Below are 8,798 nucleotides of genomic sequence, written 5' to 3'. Positions count from 1 at the left end.
AGCAGCAGTTTGTTATTGTTGATTATACGCCAAAAAAAAAAGAAAAAAAGTTTTTTTCCTGCTTTGCTACGTATGTAGGATTTTATATAGATACGGTAAATAATATTTGTAATAACATATTTACTAAAAGCTTTTAATATTATTTATAACTTTCATCAAGCGCGTTTAATGCGTTCGTTTGTTTATTACGATCAAAGATAGAGCGTACAGTAAAAGAATGGAAGGTTTCCGTTTCAGGCGGCGTCATAAAGAAAAACATTATATAAATGGCATTCATTTAATTTATTTGGAAGTCCTAAGAAAAATTAAGTAAAACATTGGTAATAACAAAATCAACATATAATCAATACTTGGTAAGATTGCTGTCGATGCAAAAACTAACCTATACACAGATGTGTAAATGCGTCTGTTTCTTCATTATGATCAGAGATATACGTAAACAAAACACTGGTTGTCATTTTTTATCGTGCTTTTTGTCGTGTTTAGGAAACGCATGATATAAAATCGCCTTTAATATTTGTGCCTGTTTTAGTTTAGGGTACTGTAGTACATGCATTAAGTGTTCTGTACATTAAAGGCTAGTTTGTTAACAGTACTACGTAAAGGGAAGGTTTTAAAAGTCTGAATATACATGTTAAATAAATAAGTAAATATGGTGTCCCTACTTCGCGGATTTTCAGCTATCGCGGCCGGGTTTGGAACCTATCTACAGCAATAAACGAGGTTCACTGTATGTATAAAATATTACCTAAAGCTTCAATAAATTATCACCCTAGGAAAGCTATATCATATATGAAAGTAAAGGCTAGACGCCTAGGCTAGGAAGCCTAGCACAAGTGAGGATCGGTTACCTAAATCGCCGAAACCATGATACTATCGGCATAATATAAAATTTCCTAGCTAGAAAGGCTAAATGGCTAAATTTATTAAAGCGAAATATACCGGGAAGGTCGTTCTGGCTGACTAAATGACACATGCATAGCGAATGCCAGCGTCCATGACGCCTCCGGTTAGGCAACAGCTCGTTACGTTAATTAAACCTTTTATCGAGGAAAAAACTGGAAAGAGCTTACATTTATACAAATTAAAGATAATACTCAACTTTCCAGAGGCAGATGAGGCTGGAGAAAGCATCATAGCCGTAAAGTAATCCAAAAATAGCGATAAAGCACTGGGAAACACGGAGTTAGTATCGCTACAACAGAAGGAATGGCAAGATAGCGCCCGGACGTGACGTCATACTGGTGCTCAACAGTAGTAGGAGTAGAAGCGATGCCTTAATAACGGCTCTCCTACAATTCTTGTCACTTTCCCCTCTCGAAGCGTAAACGCTATTAGGGGTGTAGATAGCTATGTGGCGTGTCAAGAATACGCCCTCTGATATTATGCGATATCCCTAAAGGCGAAAGCCAGGGATCTTCGCGCCAGGAGTTAGAATTCTGGATACCTTAAGTAAAATTCTCTGGGATATATCACTGTAGTTGAATATAACCTAGGAAGCTACTACGAAGGAACTTCCATCAGGACGTCATGGCCTGAGCCCAAAAAAGCCTATGTAAGAGTATTTTTCTACCCTTCTTATGCATGATGTATTGAACAATAATGCTACCTTTGTTTCTACGCTTACGCAAACCTTTCCAAGAAAATGCAACTTGTTCCGACATTTGATACAAACTCGGGCTACCGACATGCACTGAGACCTGCATGTCCCCTTTGACCGCTGGGTTGGTTCAGTATGACATGCAACTTCGAGACTTTCCCTGAGTCTGGTTCGACTCTTCCCTGTAGGGGGCAGGAAGCACTAACATAGTGTATGTTAAGCGGATATGACTATAATGGTGTTGTCATAGGTCTCTTAGGTCATAAAGACCAAGGAAATATTGTCTGGAAGTCGAAGGCACAACTGAAAAATCCACAATACATTAATGCTTTGGTAAACTTCCATCAGGACGACATGGCCTGAGCCCAAAAAACGCATTTTGAGCGAAGCGAAAAATCTATTTTTGGGTGAGATAGCCATGTCGTCCAGATGGACACGGCCTCCTTTCTATGAAAGGCCTTAGCAGTCTCCCTCCCAATCTTACTGTATCTGGGGGTATTGGCAGAACGCTAAAATGATGGCGGGCGGATACTACGTTATCCAAGATGGCGACGGGTATGACGTCATCCGAGTGCCCATAACAATAACGGAGGAGGAGAACTCTGTAACGGCTCCTCCCTTATCTTGCCACTTCTTCCCCTTCGAAGCGTAAACGCTATGTGGGGTGCAGATAGCTATGTGCCGTGTCAAGAATACGTCCCCTGTTATTATGTGATATCCTAAAAGGCAACTTTAAGGATATTCGCGCCAGAAGTTAGAATTCTGGAGACCTTTAGTTTAATTCTCTGGAAATATCCACTGTAGTCAAATATACCCTAGGAAGCTACTGAAGGAACCTTCCATCAGGACGACATGGCTATCTCACCCAAAAATAGATTTTTCGCTTCGCTCAAAATACGTTTTCTGAAACTATTCATTTGCGACGGGAACGAGTGTCATTGTCAATGAGCAGACCTTTTTCTGTAGAAAAAAGTTTTTCCCGTAGGTTACATTGCCCTGTAATACAGTACAATAATACCCAAGAGTCTTTGTTTCCATTAAATATATGACCCTTTCATACTGCGGTGGGGTGGGGTAGGTTAGGTTAGGCTAGGGGAGGGCAGAGTTTAATACTGTGAAATAAGGGTTTACCATCAACAAATAGGTTTGATAAACTTAGAATAAAACATTTTCCCCTTTTAAGTATATTAGCTACTTGTAATGGTTGAGAGACGGTCCTATAATACCATACACATAGGCTACCTACACCAGTAGGCTAGTTCACATTTAAAACGTTATATTCTGTATTCTAAAAATGTCAATAAGGCTCTTTGAATTGGATGACAGCTTAAAAATACTTACGTGCCTGAGAATCACTGAAAAGCACAATAAAATGAATAAAACTTGTGGACTCAAAAGGATGGCAGGTCTATCCGTTACACGCCGATAATGACAACTCGTTGAATTCAGATTCAGAATCTGACAGTTCAACTATAAACTCACACTGGTCCACGCACTTCTTCTTCTACTTTAGTAATTAGACTCCGTAATAAGAGGTTAAAATGGTAAATGGAATGATTAGAAATGGAAGGATAGAAACAGTTAAGGAATATAAATACTAAGGAAAATGATACTCAGAAACGGGAGACCATGCTCTTAGCATAAGTAAAGGGGAAACAAAAATAGAATACATGGTGCAAGAAGTTAGGATGTACGGAGACAGTAACAGTGTAGGAGATTTGGCATTAAAAAAGAAAATAAATCAAGAAAAGAATCATGGAAAGAATGGAAGAAACTGTCGAAGAAAAGAAGTAGAACAAATTAAGATTTATAGAAGGAAATGGCCCACAGCCTCATTTCAGAGAAATGGATCTGGATAAGGCATGCCTTGTAATGAAGACAAGATTAAATATGCTCAAGTTTAAAGCAAATTTCAGTGGGAATTGTGCAAATAATTTGTGTGACATTTGCAAAGAGGAAGATAATACTGGACATTTATTTTCATGCAAAAAATTAGGACAATAAATGGAACTAGACATAAGTGTATGTACGTTGAAAAATCATAGCAGGGATCTGGCTGCATCTATAAGTAGGGCAATGCATTTGAAAGATTTAAAAAGTCCAAACTGATCATATTAGGTTCCCAAAAACTGATGGTAGGAAGGTGTTATCCTAGCTGATTTCAAGATAGAATGGGATAAAGTAAAGTAAAGATTGGGAATTTCATTATTAATTTGAGTATTGTACCGGTGAAATAAGCTTAATCATAATACTAGGAATAAGCTTAGAAGCTTTGCACCTATCTACGATGCTATAGTGCCCCAAAACGTATCTTGCGGAGTGAGCAATTAGGTACCAGGAACTAGTGAGAATAAATATTTATGAGACAGTAGTAGTACCTACAATATTTGCAAATTGGCAAATATCGAGACATGAGGTGTAATAAAAGAAAAAGAAATGAAAGAACTAGAATATACAGTACAAAATTATGAAAGGAATGTTTGGGGTTAGTGGCAGAACCAGGATTATGACCATTTGAAAATAGAAGAGAGTATCAAAAGGTGATGCTTTTTCCTAACATCAGATGATAAACGACTAGTTAAGGAGATAGTGGAAGACCAAATAAGGGAACCATATGGAGAATGCTGGGGAAAAAGTACTAGCCTATATGAATATGCAAAAATATATGACATTAAAATTGAAGAATTAAGACAGTATAAAAACAAGCACAAAAAACGTAAAGTAGCAAATGAAATTAAAAGAAAATAAAAAAAAAGAAAGCACAGATGACCAAACTGAGGTTTGTGAATAGTAGTGGCAGAAGAGACTACATATGAGAACCTAACATTAAGGAAGCAGTAATAGTTATGAAAACAAGGTTGAAAAATGATATAATTAAAAGAAATTTATAGAAACCGGAATGATAAGGATATACTTTGTGTGTTTGCAAGGAGGCAGATGATATTACGGAGCATGTTTTGCTTTGATGAATTAAGAAAATTTAGGAGCAATAGCATGAAATTGAGAAATTTAGAAACACCAACTAAAGATGATGCCTGATATATTAGAAAGGCCCATGAAGTTAAAAGTAAAAGTATGCCAGCTGTGCTGTCCGTAAAGGGGGGGTAATGTATGATAATGAATTTTCTGAAGTAGATTGCAACACTTTGCACCTACTACGCTTCATCTAGTAGTGTGCCCACAATCACATTGTTGTGTAGAGAGCAGCGAGGAACCTAGTAGGAAACTCGCTCAATCTTTGGAGCCAATATACTCTCCTGTATATATGATACAAAATAAAACTTTAGAAATAATTAGTCGAGTTGACAAAATTGTAATATTAGTCTGTTTATTTAAACTCCTTCACCGAATGGAATGAATGTATTTTCACTCCACAACATCAGGCTTACTATGTTTTATTAAAAAAATATCGGCGCTCCCCTTTCCATTAATATTGTTTATGCATACATACATATACCAAGGCACCTCCCCCAATTTTGGGGGTTAGCCATCATAAAAAAAATGAAACAAAAAAGGGGACCTCTCCTTTCTATGTTCCTCCCAGCCTGACAAGACACTCAACCGAGTTCAGTTGGTACTGCTAGGGTGCCACAGCCCACCCTCCCCCGTTATCCACCACAGATGAAGCTTCATAACGCTGAATCCTCTACTGCTGCTACCTCCGCGGTCATCAAAGGTAACGGAGGAAGCAGCAGGGTCTACTGCAACTGTGTCACAATCGTACGCCATTCATTCCTATTTCTAACACGCTCTCTTGCCTCTCTCACATCTATCCTCCTATCACCCAGAGCTTCCTTCACTCCATCCATCCACCGAAACCTTGGCCTTCCTCTTGTACTTCTCCCATCAACTCTTGCATTCATCACCACCTTTAGCAAACAGACATTTTCCATTCTCTCGACATGGCCAAACCACCTCAATACATTCATATCTACTCTAGCTGCTAACTCATTTCTTACACCCATTGTCACCTTCACTACTTCGTTCCTAACCCTATCTACTCGAGATACACCAGCCATACTCCTTAGACACTTCATCTCAAACACATTCAATTTCTGTCTCTCCATCACTTTCATTCCCAACAACTCCGATCCATACATCACAGTTGGTACAATCACTTTCTCATACAGAGCTCTCTTTACATTCATGCCCAACCCTCTATTTTTTTTACTATTCCCTTAACTGCCCCCAACACTTTGCATCCTTCATTCACTCCCTGACGTACATCTGCTTCCACTCCACCATTTGCTGCAACAACAGACCTCAAGTACTTAAACTGATCCACCTCCTCAAGTAACTCTCCATTCAACATGACATTCAACCTCGCACCACCTTCCCTTCTCGTACATCTCATAACCTTACTCTTACCCACATTAACTCTCAACTTTCTTCTCTCACACACCCTTCCAAATTCTGTCACTAATCAGCCAAGCTTCATTTCCGCGTCTGCAACCAGTACAGTATCATCCGCAAACAACAACTGATTTACCTCCCATTTGTAGTCATTCTCGATTACCAATTTCAATCCTCGTCCAAACACTCAAGCATTCACCTTTCTCACCACTCCATCAACATACAAGTTAAACAACCACGGCAACATCACACATCCCTGTCTCAGCCCCACTCTCACCGCAAACCAATCGCTCATTTCATTTCCTATCCTAACGCATGCTTTACTACTTTTATAGAAACTTTTCATTGCTTGCAACAACCTTCCACCAACTCCATATAACCTCATCACATTCCACATTGCTTCCCTATCAATTCTATCATGGGCTTTCTCCAGATCCATAAACGCAACATACACCTCCTTAACTTTTGCTAAATATTTCTCGCATATCTGCCTAACTGTAAAAATCTCATTCATACAACCCCTACCTCTTCTAAAACCACCCTGTACTTCTAAGATTGCATTCTCTTTTTTATCATTAATCCTATTAATCATTACTCTACCATACACTTTTCCAACTACACTCAACAAAACTAATACCCCTTGAATTACAACACTCATGCACATCTCCCTTACCCTTATATAGTGGTACAATACGCGCTAAAACCCAATCTACTGGTACCATTGACAACACAAAACACATATGAAATAATCTCACCAACCATTCAAGTATAGTCACAGCCCCTTCCTTCAACATCTCAGCTCTCACACCATCCATACCAGATGCTTTTCCTATTCTCATTTCATGTAGTGCTCTCCTCACTTCCTCTCTTGTAATCTCTCTCTCATTCTCATCTCCCATCACCGGCACCTCAACACCTGCAACAGCAATTACCTCTTCCTCCCTATTATCCTCAACATTCAGTAAACTTTGTTTATAAAGTTTAAATATCTCACGAACTTCAAAAAAAAAAAAAAATATTTATATTTAAAACAACCCCTTGTGGTTTCTCTATTAAGTTGTATAAATCTTTGCAATAAATAGTCTCTTTATAAGAGAAAATTTAAGTGGGATTAGATTAAATCTGATCATTATTCCTCCGTTGGATAGTTAATTTCACAGATGATTATATTGTGTTTAGTAAATTAGTTTTTGTTAGAAATGTTACAAGAGCAGTTTTCACCCTCCCCTGTACATCCTTTTCTTCATGTTTTCCTAATTGATTATTCAAAGTGCAATTCAATTTGAGTCCTGTTACTTTTACTTTTAGTTAGTCGGTGCTGGGTGGGAGACGAGAACCTCCGCAAAGGGGTCGACCTTCTCACCACCCCCCAGAATTGATGCTTTATTCAGATGCATCAAAAGAAGGGTGAGATGGGAGGACTTGTTGCACCATACCACCTCCGGCCTTTGGTCTGAGTCAGAAATGTATCAGCATATAAATCTCCTAGAGATGAGGTCAGCCTTACTATCGCTCCAACAGTTCCAGCAGTTCCTGGCGGGTCACTCCGTGGTATTGATCTGGGACAACACCACGGTAGTGGCTTACATAAACTAACAAGCGGTACCTTTTTGCAGCCCCTGCATCATTTAGCAGTAGAGATACTAAGAATGATACATTAGACAACTCGGTGTCCCTGTCAACCCACTTCATTCTGGCCAAGAGGATTGTGCTTGCAGATAATCTGAGCAGAACGACTCAGGTAGTCGGCTCTGAGTGGTCTTTAAATCATCTACTAGCCAATAAAGTCCTGACTGTGTGGGGTTCCCTGACTGTGGACTTGTTTGCGACGTCCCTGAACCTCAGGCTACCACTCTAATGACCCCAGGCTATCTAGCAAGATGCCTTCCAACATTGGCGGGACAGCATCAACATGTATGCATTTCCCCTGTTCTGTCTGATGAGAAGACTACTCAACAAGACCTGAACAAGCGAAAACCTGTCGATGACAAAAATAGCTCCACTATGGCATCACGCAGAGTGGTTCCCGGACCTTCTGCAGCTCCTGACAGAACTTCTGAGAGAACTCTCTCCACAAGACAATCTACTTGAACAACCACATGCAAACATCTTCCACACATGGCTGTAGCTTCTCTTCGGCTTCACGCCTGGAGACTATCCACCACCTCCTCTCTCAGAGAGAATATTTGCAACAAGTTGCGAGAAGGATGGCTGTACACCTCCAATGGTCTTCGGCTTCAGTTTACCAGGTTAAGTGACTAATTGTGGTTGGTGTCGTGGAAGGGGTATCTCTCCTCTCGATTTCACTGTTCCAGCAATAGCGGAGTTTCTTGTACACCTTCGGGAAGAAATGCTCCTCTCGGTTTTTTGCAGTGAAAGGCCGCTAAGCCTTGAGTCTGGCCTTTAAACTGAAAGGAGTAGATATTTCCTCCTCGGAACTTTCTCTCCTCATACGAAGTTATGAGCTTACCTGCCTCCAGTCAGAAGTTAGACCTCCTCCATGGAACGTGGTTCGCGTCCTTCAGTCTCTGAGGGATGCTCCCTACGAACCATTATGCCAGGCAACAGATCGCCATTTCCCTTGCAAGATGGCGTTCCTACTCGCCCTGGCTTCGGCCAAAAGAGTTAGTGAACTTCATAGTCTTTCCTATGACATCACCCGTTCCTGGGGATGGGGAGAGGTAATCCTCAACTTATTCCCTGTGTTTATTGCTAAGACTCAAAATCTGAGAGTAGCGGATACTAGATTTGGGCCCTTCTGGATTGGGAGGCCTCGTTCTGTAACCGATGACCAAGACCAACTGTTACTTTGTCCATTAAGGAGTCTGAGGTGTTTACCTTAAAA

The sequence above is a fragment of the Palaemon carinicauda genome, chromosome 6 (assembly GCF_036898095.1).
Source record: "Palaemon carinicauda isolate YSFRI2023 chromosome 6, ASM3689809v2, whole genome shotgun sequence".
NCBI classification, from domain to species: domain Eukaryota; kingdom Metazoa; phylum Arthropoda; class Malacostraca; order Decapoda; family Palaemonidae; genus Palaemon; species Palaemon carinicauda.
The sequence above is the reverse complement of the archived record's forward strand: the minus strand, read 5'-3'. Positions refer to the sequence as shown.